The sequence below is a fragment of the Sarcophilus harrisii genome, chromosome 2, assembly GCF_902635505.1.
Source record: "Sarcophilus harrisii chromosome 2, mSarHar1.11, whole genome shotgun sequence".
Taxonomy (NCBI): domain Eukaryota; kingdom Metazoa; phylum Chordata; class Mammalia; order Dasyuromorphia; family Dasyuridae; genus Sarcophilus; species Sarcophilus harrisii.
Window position 1 is genome coordinate 17,002,787 of NC_045427.1, and position 20,242 is coordinate 17,023,028.

Below are 20,242 nucleotides of genomic sequence, written 5' to 3' on the forward strand. Positions count from 1 at the left end.
AGCAATAAGGATCAAAGTTAAGATTTGAATATTAGTCTTGGACTCCAAAGATAGAAGGATGCTGGACTGCACAGTGTTTAGAGAGCTGAGCCTGGAATCTGGAAAATGCTAAATTCAAATCCAGCCTCAGATATTTACTAGCTATGTGACCTTGGACAAGTCAGGCCATTTTATCTCCCTCAGTTTCCCACGCTGTAAAATGAACTTGAGGAGAGGGCAACTATCTTTGCCAAGAAAACTCCAACGAGGCAGATATGAGGGGGACTAAGTAAAGAAGCAAGAATGATATCCGATTTGAGAATCTGGTGACTATGAGAAAGACATTACCCTTAACAATAATAGGGAAAGTAGGAGTAAGCGAGTCTTTATTTTTTGGGGGGAGATTATGAAGTTAAATTTTAGACATGTTGACTTTAAGATCCCTACAGAATAACATAAGTTTAAGATGTTGGAAATATAAGACTAGCGGTAAGGAGGGAGGTTAAGGTTTAAACAAATTAAATCTGAGAATCACCTTCATAGAGATAATTAATCTATTGATTTTATATACTGACATACAAATCAGTTGTATCCCTCAGTTAAAATGTCAGCTTCTTGAGAGCAGGGATTACTTTTTTGTTTGTCTTTGCATCCTTTAATGAGTGGAAGTGAATACGTGGATAACATATGGTAGACAATCCATAAATGCTGTTTGGTTTAGTGAATACTTCACTTGTGCTTTAAGAATTATAGCAACAAACCCAACAATAATTGACTGACACTTTTAGTGTTAAAGTTTGCAAAGTGATTGAAATGTATCCTCTCATTTAATACTCACAATGATCTTTGGACATAGCTATAATTTATATCCAAATTGCAGATGAAAAAATTAAAGCACAGACAATATCACACAAATCAAAGGCCTATGGGAGCATTGGTTTTGAACTGGAAACAACCTTAGAAGTCACTCAGTTAATTCAACAAGGCAACAAGTTTTTATTAAATATTTCCTGTGTTCTGGGCACCAAGTACTTGAAATAAAAATACAAGAGGAAAGACAGTCCTTTCCCTCTAAAACATTATAGTCTAATGGGAGAGTACAATATATAAAAGAGAACTGAAATATATGTCTATGGAGGGTGGTGATGAAAGTATTCAGTATTGGGGATAGTAGGGTAAGTTCACAAAAACAGGATTTTAGCCTGGAGAGAAATGAATCTTTGGGCATTCTTCTTACCATGCTCTGGGAAGAACCAGTCAATCAGAGAGAGTGGCTTTAAGGCAGGCTCCTTCAAGGAGGATACACATTTGTATATATATGATGTATATACCTATATAAATAGCATACACAGATAGACATACATATACAGAGAAAGAGGGAGGAGAAAAGAAAGAGAGAGAAAAGAGAGGAGAAAAAAGAAAAGAGACAAGGAAGAGAGACAGACAAAAAGACAGAGAGAAGAAGAGACTGAGGGAGAGAAGAGACAAAAGAGAGGAGAGAGAGAGAGAGGCAGAGACCAACAAACAAACAGAGACAGGCACAGAGAGAGAGAAGAAGAAAGAGAGAAAGTGAGAGAGAGAATAGAGAGAGAAGAAAGAGAAATAAAAGAAGAGAGCAGAAAAGATAAAGAAAGAAGATACAGGAGGGAGAGGAGAGACAAGAGAAGAGAGAAAAGAGGAGAGAGAGAGAGGCAGAGACAGACAGATAAACAGAGAGAGACAGAGCCACACAGAGAGAGAAAAGAAGAGAAGAGAGAAAGGAGAGAGACAGGCAGAGATAGACAAAGAGAGAAAAGGAGAGAGAGAGAAAGTGAGAGAGAAGAGAGAAGAAAAGAGAAAAATGAAAGAAGAGAGAGGAAAAGAGAGAGAAGAGAAAAAGAGAAAAAGAGAGAGAGACAGACAGACAGAGGGACAGATTGAGAGGAGAGACACACAGAGAAGAGGAGAGAGAGAAAGTGAGGGGAAAAAGAGAACAGGGAGACAACAGAGAAAAGAAAGAAGAGAGAAAAGAAATGAGAAATGAGACAAGAAGAAAAGAGAGAGAAGGGAAAGGAGAAAGAAAAGTGAGGAGAGAGAGAGAAAGAGAGAGACAGACAGACAGACACTCAGAGACAGAAAGAAATGCAGCCAGAGAGAGAAAGAGATAACAGGAAGTGCTAAAAGGCAATTTGGGAGTCACAGTAGATATAGCACAGACCCTGACTGCACATCCAGCCTCAGATACTATCTTTGTAATACTGGCCAAGTCATTTAGCTTTTGTTTGCTTTAATTTCCTCAACTACCTTATAGGGCTTCTGTGAGGATCCAGTGAAATACTACATATAAAAACACTAAGTACAGTACCTGGCACATAATAAGGGCTTAATAAACACTTGTTTCCTTCCTCAGGCAGATGAGCAGTCTAATGATCATCATCTTGGTACCGCACAAACAAATACTGGTTTGGAGTCATCAGTCCTGGCCTTGTCATTTCTACTAGCTATGTGACCTTAGGTCATTATCTAGCTCCTCTGGGCCTCTTTTTTTCTCTCTGGAAGAGCTCAGGTTAATTGGTGTCATGACACTTCCTGCAGCTAAAGCTACCTTCCTTAGGGGCTTAGATCCTTCCTAAGCTTTTTTCCTTCTGGGATTTTGTTTCTCAGGAAACTTTGCCAGTTGCCATGGTTAAACCCAGACCATTCAATAGGGTCATTGCCTGCCATCCACTCTAATGGTTCAGAGAGGACCAGGGCTGCTTCCCAAGTACCCCATGTTCCAAGTTGTGGTAGACCTTGCTCAGAGCTTTCTGCAGTCTCCATTAAGACCAAGCAGCTGTCCCTAGATGCAGAATGAATCAAACCACCAAGGGCAAAGAGCATCATTAGAGATGAGTCAATTAGCAGCAGAAAAACGAGATTAGGAAAGAGAATCCAGAGGCAAGCAGCTCCAAGACCACCTTCTGATCATTACCCGTGCAGTTCCTAGGCTGATGCAGGAGCCAGTTTTGGGGGAGGAAAAGCAATTATGGGAGGGCAAGTCAATCAAGGAGGGCCCTCCCAGACCATGAGGACTGCAGTGATGAGAAGCCAGGATCTCCAAGCCTGACAGCAAGAGACACAGACTGTTCACTCATTACATCTTCTACAGACTCTGATTGCTTTTCGTGTGTGCTGGATTCTTGTATGCTCTGTTAATTTTCATTTAAAGCATTAATTAGCACTATTGTGTTTTAAAAGTGTTTATTCTTTGCTGGATCTTGAACCCCAGGTGCCATGGGACTAACTCATTAGACTAACTTTCCTGGAGCTGTCTAGGCTTGGGTGGTACCTAGAGCTGGCTGTTATGGCACCCAAACATCCCCAAATCTTTCTCCTGGCTCCTACTCCCCCATTGCTAATTCACCACCACCCTTACACCTTGTATTGGTAAGAAAAAAAAATCTTTGCAGCTGAGATGAGCCATCTTAATTACTGCAGATGAAATAAATCAGTGGGATTTCACTGGGGATGCAGGTGCTCCAGACAGCCCAACTGCAGTGCCCAGAGCCATCTATCTGCCAGCAACGGTCATTCATTTTCATCTCGGAAGGCACAGGCTGCATAATAGAAGGGCAGTGACAGCTTAAAGGCAGGCGGAGACTGCTGATTTACCTTATCTGGGCATCTTGGCAGGCAGGGGCAGCCTGCCTGTGCTCAGCTACTTCCTTGCTCTCTCAGGCTTTCTCAGGAACGGCCTTGGACCCATCACCCCATCTGACTCCTCTGTGTGCCCTTGTAAGCAGGCACTGAACTGGCCAAATGGTATCAACCACAAGCCATCCCTGGTACATGGGGTTCTAAGTTCCCAGGGGGTCATGGGAAACACGGAACAAAGGTTCTTTGCTTTTTTGGTGGCCAGAACTCTTTGTCCATCATCTCTTTTTTCAGAAGAAGGTTTCTAAATGCAGAGAATAAAATATAAAAGATTATCAGGAAAAACAGTCATACTAAAACACAATTATCAAAATTTGGGGAGAAAAACAAGGTCATGAGCCCCAACATAAAATATCTCACTGAAAATGAGAGTTGCTTTGAGCTGGACAGAGAATGCAGATTATTCAATTTAAATCAGAGAAATAGTCACTAATCTTTGTGAATGGGCTAAATAATATATGATGTCATGTTCAAATCTGAATTCAATTGGGAGGACAGCACAGAACAGCCTATGAGTGGGAATTGTAATGGAGACAGGAGTACCAGGATAATGCTCATGGAGGGGAACAGAACACACCCAGGCTGGAAAGAAACTCTGGACTTTGGCACCAAAAGCAGAAAGCTTGCCATCTGGCACCTCAGCCCCTTAGTAGAGGAATCATTAACTGGTCACTTAAGATCTATGATTCCCTAGTTATATATCAGATAACATGGGAATTCTGAAGAAGGAAATAACAATCCACTCCAGTACTTTCGTCAAGAAAGAGCCATAGACAGCAATGGCATGCTGGGGTCCATGGCATCACCAAGAATTGGGTATGACTGAACAACAAAAAAAAGGGGAGAAATAATCCCTATATTGCAAGCTTGTGGCGAAAATGGGGAGAAATAATCCCTAGATCGCAAGTTTGTGGCTAAGATTACATAATGGGAAACTGAGGCTCAGAAAGGAGAAGAAATTGCCCCCAAGAGCACCCAGATAATTATTGACCAAGTCAAGACTTGAAACCCTTCTTTTCATTCCATCATCCTGCTTCCAGATCCTCAGCTACTTTGGGGACAGTTGAGGCTGTCAGATAAATGTCTAGGGAAGTGGTCTGATCTGGGCAAGAAAATCTTTTCCTTGCTCTGTCTCATCCTTGATTTTCTCATCTGTAACAAAAGAACACCATGTCCATTATCTGCCTCCAGGGAGAGATAAGAAATTCACTGCAGTCAGTCTATAAAAATGATGGCTTTCAGGAAGCTATTTCCAAAGTACACCTTGTCTCTGCCCAACCAAAAGTAACTAAATGAAATTCTGAGGGCATCTGAGGTTGCTGGTGCTCCTTCAGGACACAGGACTTGCTGGGGATCCCAGCAAGCAGTAATTAGGGCCTCTTGACTAGGAAGAACTTACCGGGAAGTCTGGGAGTCACACTTGTTAGGTCAAGCCTCTTGTAGGGCCATTGTCACCCAAAATGATACCTGTCCCGAAAATTCAGATGGGCCCCTGTTTCTGATGAACTAGGACGACTGTGTGCCTCCCAGCGACCTCTAAGGACAGCTGGTTTCTCCAACTCTGCATTTGATTTTTCCTCTGCATGCTGCAAGGAGGCCTTGTTCTCCACAATCATGCAGTGCATGGCTCAGCAGCCCCACCCTTTGCTCTGCAGCATCTGCTGCATCTGCAGCTGGAGTTACAGAATCTAGCAGGACCCGCACGAGTGAATTTGCCATCACCCTAAAGAATGATGTGGGCTGAGCCAGGGACACCTTCTGGCTGGGCTCCCCCAAGCTGCAAAGGATTCCCTGGACCCCTTCATCCCACAGTCCCTCAGTCAGCTCAGAATAATTCCTGTTTCTAATAAAATCAGGCATTCTTTGTCCAAGATACGCAGAACAAATATTACCCAGACTAACAAATAGACTACGTGCTCAGATAAAGAATTGTTATTTTTGGTATTTGTTAACATACATCAACTCATGTTATTTAAAATTCAGACTATATGTGTGTGTGTGTGTGTGTGTGTGTGTGTGTATGTATATATATTTATAAATACACATGTGGATATGTGAATACTTGTCTTTCTATTAATGCATGAGGGTTTACAGTGGACAGAGAAAGCAGAAGAATTAGATCTAGATTTAGGTCCTGCTTCCAAATATATGCTGACTGCCTCACCTGAGGGCTACCAGGAACCCATTCCATACCTCCAGCAAGTCTGTCAGTTTATAAAGTACAGATTATTCCATGTAATGCTGGAAGGAATTTGAATGCAGGAAATTTAATACCATATATCAATGAAATTACAGGTTCAAGCTTAAAATAGATTCCTCCCTCCCTCTCTTTCTCTATTTTTCTGTCTCTGCCTCTGTCTTTCTGTCTCTGATTATCTCTTTCTTTTTCTCTATCTCTCTGTCTCTCTCTGTGTGTCTGTCTCCCTGTGTCTGTCTTTCTCTGTCTCTGACTCTGGGCCTCTGTTTCTGTCTCTCTGTATCTCTGTTTATCTATCTCTTTCTCCTTCTGTCTGTCTCTCTCCCTCCCTCTCTCCCTTTCTCTCCTTCTCTTTCCCTTTTTCTTTCGCCTTCTCTGTCTCTCTTTCTCTGTTATTTTCTCTCTGTTTTTTATCTCTCTCTGTATCCCTTGTGTCTTTGTCTCGGTTTCCTTATTTCTCTCTCTTTCTCTCTCTGAATTTCTGTCTATCTCTTTCTCTGTCTCTCTTTCTATCTCCCTCTTCATCTGTCTTGTTCTGTCTTTTTCCTTCCTTCCTTCCTTCTTTCCTTCCTTCCTTCCTTCTTTCCTTCCTTCCTCCTTCCTTCCTTCTTTCCTTCTTTCCTTCCTTCCTTTCTTTCTTTCTTTCTTTCTTTCTTTCTTTCTTTCTTTCTTTCTTTCTTTCTTTCTTTCTTTCTTTCTTTCTTCCTTTCTTTCTTTCCTTCCTTTTTTCTTTCTTTATCTCTATTTTTATCTTTCCCTCTCTTTCTCTCTATTTATCTCAGTCTGTTTCTGAATCTTTCTCCCTCTCCTTCTATTCCTTCTCCTTTTCTCTCTTTCCTCCTTTTTCTCTCACCCCATCTTTTCCTAGTCCTTCTGTCTTTCCATTTCTGTCTCTGTCTTTGTCTCTCATTTGTCCCTCTCTTACTCCCTTTCTATCTAACTCTATCTGTATTTTCTATCTGTTTCAGTCTAAAACTCTTTCCAATGGTGTGAGGACAAGTGACCTAGGTCAGCAACAACTTGCTTCTCTCTTATTGTCTCACAATTTTGGGAAGGTCACATAACTGTAGTTCAGTTGCTGCCTCTGAGTGTCTGAATTGGAGAGCTCCTTCCCCTCTCCAGGTTCCCTGGAAAATCTCCAAGGCTACAGATTTTTCCACTGAGCAGTGGAGCTCATGTATGAATGGAGGAAATTTCTACACTGGGAGTTTCACATTCCTGCCTAGGAGATTACTGATGACAGATCTGAACTTCAAAGACAACAACCACCTGTTCTCGGTTGTCTTGCTCTACAATTTTATCTGTTTGGGGTAAATCTTGAATAGGAAAAGGCTTCCTTCAGTGGAGATTACATTGTTGGAGAGTTGGGGAGTCTGAGAAATTAAGGGTCACCTTGTGGTCACTCAACTAATCTATGTGCAACTTTGAAGTTGAAGGCAGATTTTCCTGTTGCCAAGGTCAGTCCTCTGTCCATGGTGATCACCGTGTCTCAAGACTGTAGCTTAAAATTCTCTGTCTGGAAAAGATCTAGGGGATCTTCTAATCTAATTCTTCATTTTACAAATAAGATAACTGAGGGCTAGACTTGGGGATTCCTTGCCTGTGATCCTTTGTAATATTGTATAGTATACTTTTTGAAACATCATCTTGAGAAAGAGCCCATAGGCTTCATCACATTCCTTCCAAAGGATCTGTTACACGAGATTAAGAAGCCCCACAGAGGATCACGTTACCTGCAATGAACAGGACACCCACTGGGATTACCCTTCACCCTCACATATTCCAACCTACAACAATCATAATCTCTTCCTTCTCCCTCACTCTGCCTTTGAATCTCATGGAGCACCAAAATCAACCCCATTCATGGATTCACCATGGAATCTTTTGCTGCGTTTATGTCTATGTCACATCCCTCTAGGGCAATTAGGGGACACAGTGGTTAGAGTGCCAGGCTGGAGTCAGAAAATCTGAGATCAAATCGGGCCTCAAACACTAGCCATGTAACACTGAGAAAGACACTTCAGTTCTGCTTGCTTGAGTTCCCTCATCTGTAAAATGGGGATAATAATAGAACCTACCTCATAAGGTTGTTTTGAGATCAAATGATAGTTACAAAGTGCTTAGCACAGTGTCTTGCATGCAGTAAGTGCTTAATAAGTACACATTGCCTTTTTTTCTTTTAAAATTCATTTTGTTAAGGGAAATAAATATTTTAATTAACTTTTTAAAAATTCTCTTTGCCTCCTTGAACCAGGTCCTCATTGACTTTGGAATTCAGCTATTATACTGACTCCCTAACTCATGTTCTCTACCATTTATTCTCCTTCCAACCCATGTTTCATTCTTCTGACAGAATCACTTTTCCCCCCTCACATATAAGTAAGTTTCTTTTACTCTTCTCCTCAAAACCTTTCAATGGCTACCACAGTCTGGCTAAAAAAGAAAAAGAAAACAATAAAATCAACTTAAATTAGTGGCTCAGTTCAAAGTCCTTGCTAATATGGATCCAATTTCTCTTTTTAGCCTAATCTCACATTTCTTTCCTGTATATTTTTTACTCTCTGGAGATAATGAACCAAGCATCCTTCCCTGAACATACTGCCTGCTTTCCTATCTGGGGAATTTTTTTTTTCTTCCTGGTTCCTATCTATGAAGTTGATGGATGCTCTCGCACTGGTGGTATTTAGCAGCAATTTGTTTTCTTTTCTTTGTGTTCGTCAAAGAAAAAGAAAATTCATCCCTTTTTCAAAGCCAGAAGTGTTGATCACTTTTGGAATGTTTTATAAATTGATTTGGGGGGATAGAGTGGATACTTGAGCTTTTTTTTTTCAACTCAGAGATTGATGACTCTATGAAGGTCAACCCTTGTCTGCTACCTTCTTCATGTCTTGCCATTTCTCTCACCTTTACAAGGGATAAAGTATTGCTTTACTAGACAATTTTCTAGACAATTTTCACTTATACAACTTCCTTTTTTTTCCCTAATGTACTGATTCCAATTTGTAATATATTAGGGTGTGTGTGTGTGTGTGTGTGTGTGTGTATGTATGTGTGTGCAAATCCTATCATCTTTACTGGACTATAAACTATTTGAGGGTAAGTCTCATGATTTATTTATCTTGGCAACTTCCTGAGTACCTTACATATATTAGACATAGAATACATGAATAGATAGATGACTTAATATATTAATTATAACTTTCTTTAGAAACTATAATGAATTTTCCTGAATGATTTTATTTTCTCATATAAGTTTGATTTTGAAAATAAGTGCAATTTAATTATACTGCAATTAATGCAAACAATTTTTTGGCCAAAAACAAAAACTTGTTTTCTGATTTTGAAAATAATTTCTAAATTCTGCAAATGTTTAGTGTATTAACAATCTGCTGAAACAAATATACAGCTGTCTATTGATACCAGCCTATTTTTAGAGATATTGATTCTTCTTCTAGTAGCATTAAACAATTGTTCTCATTTTGTTCCATCAGAGAAGTCATGTTTAAAATGAACAAACAAAACAATACCACCGCCCATATTTGGTCCTGATTATGTTGGATACACTATCCTTTTGAACATCTCAGTAACAATAATATTTTTATGATAGTAATAATAATTATAGATAATATTAATATGCCACTTGGAGATTTGCAGCATATATTACACATAGTAGCACATTTGATCTTCACCGCAATCCTGGGAAATAGGCGTACTACCTGCATTTTAGAATTGTGGAAACTGAGGCAAACAGAGGTCAAGTGACTCTCAGAATAACATGGCTGGTAAATGTCTGAAGCAAGATTTGCATCTTGCTGACTCCAAGTAGAATAACCAACTCACTGCATCGCTTAGCTACATTTAACTAGGGTAGTTTGACATGGCCTTTCCCCAAGGAAAAAGTAACCTTCAGAAGGTGCAAAGATTTAACAAATGCATTACTGCAGAAGTTAGAATACAGGAGAGCAATTAATCTTCTTCTGTTCAGCTGAATCTATCTTAATTACTTCTTGAATTATTTTCATAACATGAATTATAAACATGACTTGCAGGTGCGTTTCATGCTGCTCACCCCAGGCACCAAATTTGTTATTTATAGCTCTGCTCCTAAAAACCTACTGAAGAAAGTCGGGTCTACATTATTATCCTTATGTTACAGAGGAGGTAGCTATACAACCTAAAGTTACAGAACTAATAAATAACAAAGACAGGACTAGACAGATCCTCTGGGTCCAAGTCTAACTCAGAATCTACCAGCAGAAATGATGCATTTGTACAAACTGAATTAATTGAGAGTGAGATGATGCATAAGCAAATACTCAGTACCTTTCCAGAATAAACCCAAGACAGATCAGTTTGGATTAGTTTCCCTTATTAAGAAAAGTACTCTGTCTTTGCATTCCTATTAATTAATCCACAATCAATTATTAAGCATCCACAATTCAGAAGTCACATAATAAAATAAAATTCAGTAGAGAGAATCTTGAAATCCTGGATTCAAATCCTGTCTTTCACATTTGTTAGATTTATAACCACCAACAAAGTTACTTAACCTCTGCATGCCTCAGTTTCTTCATCTGTAAAATTAAGTGGTTGGACCCAATGGGCTATAAATTTCTTTTGAGTTTAAGTCTATGATCCTATATAACATTACTATGTTAAGCACTGGAGATTCAAAAACAAATGTTAAATATCACAAGTTTATAGTCTAATAATATAGGCCAGACATTAACCAAAGACATTGAGACAAAAGTGAAATGGCCTGTTTTAGTCTGTAAATAAACATTTATTAAGCAGCTTCTATTTTCCATGCACTGTGTTAAATGCTAAGGATACAAAAAAAGGCAAAAGTCAATCTGTGCCCTCAAGAAACTTACAGTCTAATGTCCAAACAAGTTACAAAAGAGGAGAAATAGGGAATAATTAGGAGAAGGAAGGAACTAGATTTAAAGGGGCTTGGAAAAGGCTTTTTGTGGAAGATGGGACTTGAACTCAAATCCTTTCCCTAACAATACTATGTGTAGGATCCTGGATAAGTCTCTGGAATATACTTTAGGAGGCAATTTCCTAAGACTTTAAATTGCAGGGATGGTACATCTTGAGCTTTTAGGGAAGTTTCCTTATCTCCTACTACCAATGAATCCCACAAATCTTCCTATCTCGACCCATTAATTTTCAAGACAACAGAAAGAAGATAACATCATGTTTTGTGTACTCCATGAGGTAGATTTCTGGAAGATAAAAGCTGTCCAGAATGGGTTGCTATTGATAAGCTTCAATCTGCCTCATTGGAGGAATTATCCTCCAATTATATAGATAAGGTTACTGTTAGAGTAATTATTGAACTGAATTAAAATAATTCTGAGAAAGAAATATACATTTCATGATTCTAAAATTGTTTATTCTAATTTTTTTTTAACTGAAAGAATAAAATCTAGAAGAATGATGTAGAGGAGAAAGGGACCTTAAAGACCATCTAGTTCTAGTATGTATGCTTTCTTCATTTTATAGTTGGGGAAACTGAGGTCCAGAGAGGTATTTGCCCCAAATCATAAAGGTAGCAAATTGCAGATACTGGATTTGAATCCAGGTTTTCTGATGATGACTAGCTCTTTTCCACTGCAGAGTCAGTGTATTTCTTCTGCAAGAAACATGCCCTATCCCACTGACAGCTAAGGCCTTACCCCAGAGATTAACCTCAATTTAGCCTAAAGATAATGTCAGCTGTTAGGTTTTTTTTCTCATTTTATAACTGAGGCAAGGGACACCCAGAGAAATGGAAGGACTTGCTGAAATTCATCTATCCATCAGTTTCAGAGCTGGGAGTTGAACCCAGGGGTCCTGACTTCTAGTCCAATGGTTCTTCCTCTTAAACATGTAAATTATTCTTCCCAGGTCCCACTTCATGTAATTCTCCATCTTTTCCCTTCTGTTTCTGAAGGCTTCCTTCTGTGGTTGAATGGAAAATCTCCCACCCCCAAGATGGTTTGATTTTGGGGGATGGAGAGAAAGAAAAGGAGGAGGATGCTGTCTTCTAGATTGTTTAATGTGTAATGGTCTAGGGGGTGGTACCCAAACTATAGACAAGAACTAGGCTCTGTAAATCAGTTACATAAGCAACTGGAAAAAATCCAGCTCTTTCTGGATCCAGGAAAACTTGTCCAACAATCCTGGAAACAGGGGCAGAGTATTTATCCAATAATATTCAAGTCTAAGGCATTACCTCATCCAGAAGACCTTTGATTGGTTGTTGCCCTCCTCAGAAGAGCTACCATAGTTGCTAGCAATTTAACCCATGTGGGTGTAAACCCTCCATAGAGTAGGGTTGGCACAGCTCTCTGGGCTCAGGGAGATGTAGGCAATAGAGCCATATGGAAGATGCAGAAGGAAACTGCATTGCTTTTGAAATGACCAAGTGCCTGATGGATGTGACAATTGGCTCATTGTTTTTTGTTTTTTTTTTAATCTAAATCCAAAGTATAATTCCCCCATTAAGTTTCAGTGGAGAGAATGAGGAGATGAATTCTAGCTGTAGCAAAATAACAGGTGTGGAGATGGGGAGGAAGGGGGCTGGAAATGAAAGAATAACTCAAGGAAGTAAATGAGCTGCTGGGGAAACTGTGTTGAACTTGGAGCCATTCTAGTAGAGAATCAGAAATGGAAGAAATCATAGTGTTACGAATTTCCAAATGGAGGGTGCCTCCTGCAATATGGAAGGAACATGGCACAGTGGAAGGTCTGTTGGGTTGGCAACAGAGGACACAAGTTCAAATCCTTATTTCCTGTGTAATCTTGTGCAAGACACTTCAATCTCTCTGGGCCTCAGTTTACCTATTTGTAAAAAAATGATATTGGATTAGATGGATCTTTAAGACCCATCTGAACTATGTCTATGATGGTAATCAAACTCCTATTATTCTATAATGACTAGATCTAGGAATCTCAGAGTCAGGATGCTTTCTACTGGGATACCTAGAATCAAGTCTCACCTTTGCAATTATGGACAAACTCTTCATCTAGAAGGAATGGCAATCCTACCCATTCCTTGACATTCAAATTTCATGCAGCATGCTAAACAATGGCTACATATCAAGCACTACCAGTCTAGACCAGTGTGTTGAGAGATATAAATATGAATAATAGAACTTGGCTGCAGGGAATAAAATCTCGTGTTTAGGGAAAGATGGAGGGGTTAATCTACAGAGAGAAAGTAGTCATACTAATGCTACCCACAGCACTCATGATACATATATACATAGTCCTTGGAGATTTGCAAGGAGTTTTGTATATACCAACTCATTTTAGCTTTACAATAATCTCATAAATTTGTGTGCAGTGGAGAGGATGCCAGGTCTGGAATCAGAAGACTTTTCTTCCTGAGTTCAAATCTGTCCTCAGAAATTTAACAGCAGTACAATTCTGGACAAGTCCCAATCCTGTTTGCCTCAGTTTCTTCACCTTCTGAAATGAGCTGGAGTAGGAAATGGAAAAACACTCCAATAACTCTGCCAAGAAAACTCCAAATTGGTTCATGAAGAGTTAGACACCACTGAAAATGACTGAACAGCAACAAATAATTTTGGGAACTATGTTGGTGTAGTGATCTTTCTTTGTAGCATAGTATGCGACACTTAGGAGGTGCTTCATAAATGCTTTTTAACTGACTTCAAAGTATGTACAATACTTATCCTTATTTAACAGTTGGCAAAACTAAGGCTGAAAAAGGTTGAGTCTTGCCCAGTATCATACAGCTTCTAACTATTTGTGGCAGGGATTTGAACTCAGGACTAAAGTTCTCCTGGCTTTATTTTCCTAGCTCCTGGATCTACAAAGAAAATAAATAAAATTAAAAAAAATAAATAAAATAAAAAATATTTTTTGTTGTTGAGAGAGGGTAGCATTCTCGGTAGGGGAGAAATCAAGAAAATCCAGGAAAAAGGGATAAAATAACCTTACTTTTGATGGAAAGACTTACTGGGTTCTTGGGAATATCAAATGAAATCACAGAACTATTAATATTATGTATTATTATATTATAAAATTAGGAGGTTCTTCAGAGAATAAATAGATCCAACCTCTCATTCTCCTCTTGGAAAAATCCAGGCCCATTGATGTTCAATTTGAGAATGGAAAATCAAAATCCCAGAAGTTTCTATCTCTCCCACAGTTCTTTGAGTCTCTGGTTAAAGATGAATCACTATTTGGGGGACAAGAGCTCACAACAAATAGATGAAGCATTTCCTTCAAATTCACCCACTCTATAAGATGACTTATGAATGTGTTTCAGAGAAAGAAAAAACTCTCCCACCTCCATCCCCATCAGTGCAAACAGGGAGAGACAAACACCATGTAATCGAGGTTGGTGAAATGTAATTTTGAAACTGATCACACATAATGATAAATGCAAACAGACATCTTCCTGGAGAGTTGGACAGTATTGATCCTTCAACACTCTTTAGTCACTTTGATAGAGTCACTTTATACTTAAGAGTGTCCACACATCCCAGATTTCTCCCCCACAGAGTCAAATCCAAATATTCCATCTTGTTGCCCCTGTAGACTCCTGAAATGTCACAATTTCCATAGGATCATCTGAATTAATAAAGTCAGTAAGCACTAAACATCCTAAAGCAAAGGTCAGATGAACTTATATCAGGTATATTTAATTCAATTTAACTAAGGAAGTCTTTATTAAGTCCTTCTGTGCACCAGACACTGTACAAGTTGTTAGGAATGCAAACATAAAAATGAAGCAATCTCTATCTCATTCTATGAGGAAGAAACAACATGGAAATATTTTTGTATGTATTTGGAAAAATGAAATATTATAGAAAAGGAAAGAGCATGTCAACATATGAGTATAAAAGACTTCAAAATAAATATTGGGGGGCTAGACCACTAGAAAGAAGGATTTCTTTTACACACTGTGAGTTAAGTTCACGTGACTTTAGGATGAAGGAAGGTAAATAATTGAAAAGATAAAGGTAAAGAGGGATGGCATTCCAGGGAAGTGCCATAGCCTGTTAAAAGGAAGAAAGTGTGGGAAGAATAATGATGTTAAAAGACATGGGTTAACATGACCTCTGAAGTCTCTGGGCCCTGAAACAAGATAAGGAGCCTCAGAACTCACATGAGAGAGGGTGAATAAATTAGAGCAAATTAGAAAGTCAACAAGCAAAATAGAGGGGCAAATTGTTTGAGCATTCAAAAGGAATAGCTATAATCAAGAAGGGAAAGAGTGGATAAAGTCCTGGATTTGTAATCAGAAAAACCTGGGTTCAAATCTGGACTTCAACACTTACTAGCTGTATGATCTTGGGCAAGTCATTTAAATACTATATGTCTCAGTTTCCTCATCTGTAAAACAGGAGTAATAATACCAACCACATCCTAGAGAAATGTTATGATATCAAATAAGAAAAATAAAATGCTTTGTAAACTTTATCATATAAAATATTATCTGTTGCTTAGTGTGAAAAAATCCCCAGGCTCTAAACATATCTGAGTGAATAAGGAAAATGTAAGTTCGTTCTCCACTTGCAAAACTCTGGATCACACCCTGAATTTAAGTCATCCCTTAAAGATGTTGCTTATTTAGAAGTTTGATGTGTTGGAAAGACATGTTTTTAGAGTTAGAAATCCTAGGTTATAATCATAGTTTTATGCCTATGGACATCATATTAATTTTTTTTCAGTGACTACAGATTTCAGCCACTGGTAAATGAAAGGAGTGGATTGGATGTCTCCTAAGGTCACTTTAATATAGAGCAAAGACAAACATCTCTTAGACACTGGTCAGCAAGCATATTCTTCTCTGTATTACTGGCCACTGGAGACTTTGAAAACAGGTATCTTTGGACTACAGCAGAATTTTCTGGAGTGAAAAATCATTTTGGTGGAGGAGGGATGGTATGTACAGGGAGAAAGTGGGTTCTCTTTCAGACTTATTGAGCTAAGTAAATTGAATGCCCTTACAAAACATCATAGTAAAAGGATCATTCTATTCCATTGCTTTGCCTTCCCATCATCTTGGCTTGGTTTCCTACATCCTTGATGTTCCCAGAGTACCCTGGTACTCCTTTGTTAAAAAAAATCTCTACAAATGCACTAGTCTGGATAGAGAGCTGACTTCATGCAGTTTATTAAATTTAATGGAAATGATCAAAACCTCTCAATATAATTCCTGCATGTATTTTAAAAATCAATACCATTGTCCTTCATCCAACCCCAAGACAAATTGAGTTATTCTATACACTTTATATGATTTGGCAGGATGCTCTGACACAAATTAAAGGTTTTTTGGTTTAGAAGTATACTCTTTCCTTATCCTATTGCAATGAAAAAATAGGTTCATTCTATACCTCCTCCTATTTTCCCCCTATAAGCTGATTATTTGATAAATCAGAGCTTGGGATTGTTATTCACTGCAGGAGGCTTTTCTGTCCTGGTGTTCCTCTCTTGAATCACCAGTGTTCTCTTAGACATTATCTTTCCAATTGTCTCAGGAACAATCATCTTCAACTGTCATACCCCATAGCCTATCATAGGACACAGGATGGATTCAAAAAAGGGAAGGAATCTTCCTTTTTCAGATATGAAAACTGAGATTAGAGGGCTGATGACACTTACTAATATTTGATATGGATAGCAAGGGGAAGACTCTGAACTTGAACCCAGACCCTTTACCTCTGGGAAAGCTAGGTTAGAATAATGGATAGAGCAGTGGGATTGGAATCAGGAATAGTCTTCTTCCAGAGTTTGAATCTAGCCTCAAACACATGCAAACTGTGTGACTCTGAGCAAGTCACTTAACCCAATTTGCCTCAATTTCCTCATCTTTAAAATGAGCTGGAGAAGAAAATGTTAAACCAGTCCAATATCTTTGCCAAGAAACTCCACACACCCCAAAAAGCACAAAGAGTCAAACATGACTGAAATACAGCCAAACAATAAATATCAGTGGGGCACTCAATGATTCTTGGTAATGCTACTTGTTTCTCTCCTTGGATTGTCAGTTTACTTCTCTCTGTATTTCTTTCCTCAAACTCCCAAACCATCCCTGTGTTGTGACTCTTTGTGAACCTCCTTTTTGGGGAGGTTTCTTGGCAAAGATACTGGAGTGGTTTGCCATTCCCATCTCCAGCTCATTTTTACAGATGAGGAAACTGAGGCAAATTGAGTTAAGTGACTTGCTCAGGGTCAAACAGCTAGTGAATGTCTGAGGATGGATTTGAACTCAGACCTTCCTGACTCCAGGCCTGGTACTTTATCCACTGTATCACTTATTTGATATTATACATTATGATTTGTAGAAAGGAATGAGAATAAGCATGTATTAAACACAGAAACTGTGCTAAAAGCTTTATAAATATTATTTTGTTTGAGCCTCATGAGATATGGGTACTATTTTTATCTTCATTACATAGTTAAGAGAACTGAAATATACAAATATACGAAGTGGCTTGGCAAGGGTCACACAGCTAATAAAGCATCTGAAGATGGCTTCCGGACTCCAGGAAAGCAGTGGTGTTTTCCCCATTTTCCCACTTAGGTATCTTATGTGATACATTCAATCAGCATGATTTATTCAGATTTTTTTAATGGCCTCACTTTCTATGTAACCTTAGGCAAATTACCTGAATTTGCTTCAGTTTCCTTATCTGTAAAATGAACTGGGGAGGAAATGGCAAACCACTCCAGTATCTGCCAAGGAAATCCTAGATAAAGTTAGAGTCAGATAGGAGTGAAGTAACTGAACAACAACAGTTATTTTAAATGAACTCTTTCTGCTGGATTTTATTTTTAATAATATATAGAAGTGCTAATTATTTATTGAGTTTATTTTATTTACAACTTGAGGAAGTTGCTAAATTAATTTTTAGTTGAGTCTGGTTTTCTAAGTGAAGTATTTTTTAAGTAAAATGTTCTACATATTTTATGTAAAAGATAATCATTTTTTTCCCCTTTTTGTCTATGCTTATTCCCTCTTGGACAAAATTCAGTTAAGCTCTTGACATGGGTATGTGGCTGGACAATATGCTTGTTGACTTGCCCTTGGTTGGAGTTGCAACAATTAGTCAGGCTTTGTATTGTAAAATACAGTATGGTAAAAGCAGGAATAGAGAAGATAGAGATTCACATATTTGAGGAAGATTAGATGAGAGAGCTTAAGGCATAGAGGAAGACAGTAAAAAAATGGAAAGATGATAGTTCCTGAATCAGTTAAATGAATGGTCATGGGAGTCAAGACTGAGTCTGGAAATGATAGACCTTGGGTCCAGAAAGATGTTCTCTAGCAGACTCTCTGAATTGGATGAGACCTCAGAGGATATATATATATATATATATATATGGAGTGTGTATGTGCATATGTATATATCTATATATACATATCTATCTATCTATCTAAATAGATATAAACATATATATATATATAGATATAAACATATATATACATAGATATACACATATAGATATAAACATATATATATATATATATATATATATATATATATATATATATATATATATATATAAACATGAATCCTTAGCATCTTAGACATCTAGAAAAAAGGAAAAACATTACTCCCTAATTCAGGTCAACTGCTGTCTATTTCTACCTCCCTCATTATGTCCATGTGTAAGCCTTTATCAAGTGAAAGCCTTTATCTTTATTGGATTTCAGTTGATTCAATTTGGCTCATTATTCTGGCTTGCCAAGATCTTTTTGAAACGTTTATCTGAACTATTCCTTCTCCCAGATTTGTGTTATGCACTACTTTAATAAGCATTAGATTTATATCTTTATCTAAGTCGTGTGTGTCCAGACATAATGATTCTCTCTCTTGATACCAACTACAATTCATCTTACTGTTTGTCCTTTGTTTCCATGACATCACAGGACGATATCTTGACTTTTGAGTGAACCGGATTGAAGCGAGGCAGAGTTGCACTAAATCATAAGCCACATTTTCTTTTCTAAAATCATCATAGGACAAAAGTCAAGATCAGATGGTCCAGGATTTAATGGATGATCTTGGAGTCTTTGGTGTCTACCTGAACAATAAGCTTTCCATATTGTCTGCTTCTGCTATTTTCCTGCATGTTGGAATAAATTGTGCTCATCTGTCCATTCATAGGTAAAGTCTTCATATGCTTGGATAGACATCCCTCAAACTCACCAATGGGTTTGAGGCCTATTGGTTATCCTCAAATTGGTTTAATCTGTTTTTCAAGATAATTTTATCAGAAGATGGCTGCTGTGCATATTACAGCTTCTTGGAGCCAGAGGTGAGAACTGGGTAACTGGTAGACGCCAAAGGAAAATGGGCAGTGCTGAAAAGGACTCAGCTAGCCCTCCCACCAGGCAAGTTAATCCACTCTGAACACCCCTAACATCTCAATTGATTTTGAGAACTGGAGACTTAAGTGACTTGTTCATGGTCACACAGCTGACATATAGCAGAAAAAGGACTAGAATCCAAAACCTTTCTGAATACATATCCAATCATGTAATCAATACACCACATAGCTCAGGGCATGGGCAGATCACTGAGTCACTATAAATTTTCTTTCAATTTTACATTAAAACAATTAATTACTTCCTTTTGTGTTTTGCTATTCAACCCACCTCAATACTAGTGTTTTTTTTGAATAATAGCATTTTATTTTCAAAATGCATGCAAAAATACATTTCAACATTCACTCTTGCAAAACCTTGGGTTGTTTGTTTTTCTCCTTCCATTCCCCCACCTCCTCCCCTAGACAGCAAGCAAAGCAATAAAAGTTAAACATGTGCAGTTCTTCTAAACATATTTCCACAATTATCATCTTGCACAAGAAAAACCACATCAAAAAGGGAAAAATGAGAAAGAAAAAAACAAGCCAGCAAACAGTAACAACAACAAAGGTGAAAATACTATGTTGTGATCCACATTTAGTCCCCACAGTCCTCTCCCTGGATGTGGATCACTTTCTCTATCACAAGTCTATTGAAATTGGCTTGAATTACCTCATTATTAAAAAAAGATCCAAGTCTATCAGTGTTGATCATCACACAATCTTCTTGTTGCTTTAATATTACTTTTTTTTTATAAACCTCAAGTACCGAGGTCTCACTCATCTTGTGTACAAGAAGACCATTAATAACTTTGTCCACTGCTTTGCTAACCGTTATGCTACTTATATATAAGCAGAAATCTCCTGATCTTTGAGTCTGGTTATTTTATTAAAATTTTGAGGTCAAAATTGACACATGAAAGAGCAGTGAATAGGGTTAGTGTGATGACTATGAAATGGTAGAAGACACTGTTCTCTTTTTTTCCCCTTTTTTCTTAAAGCTTTTTATTTTTAAAATATATGCATAGAAAATGTTCCATATTCACCCTTGCAAAACTT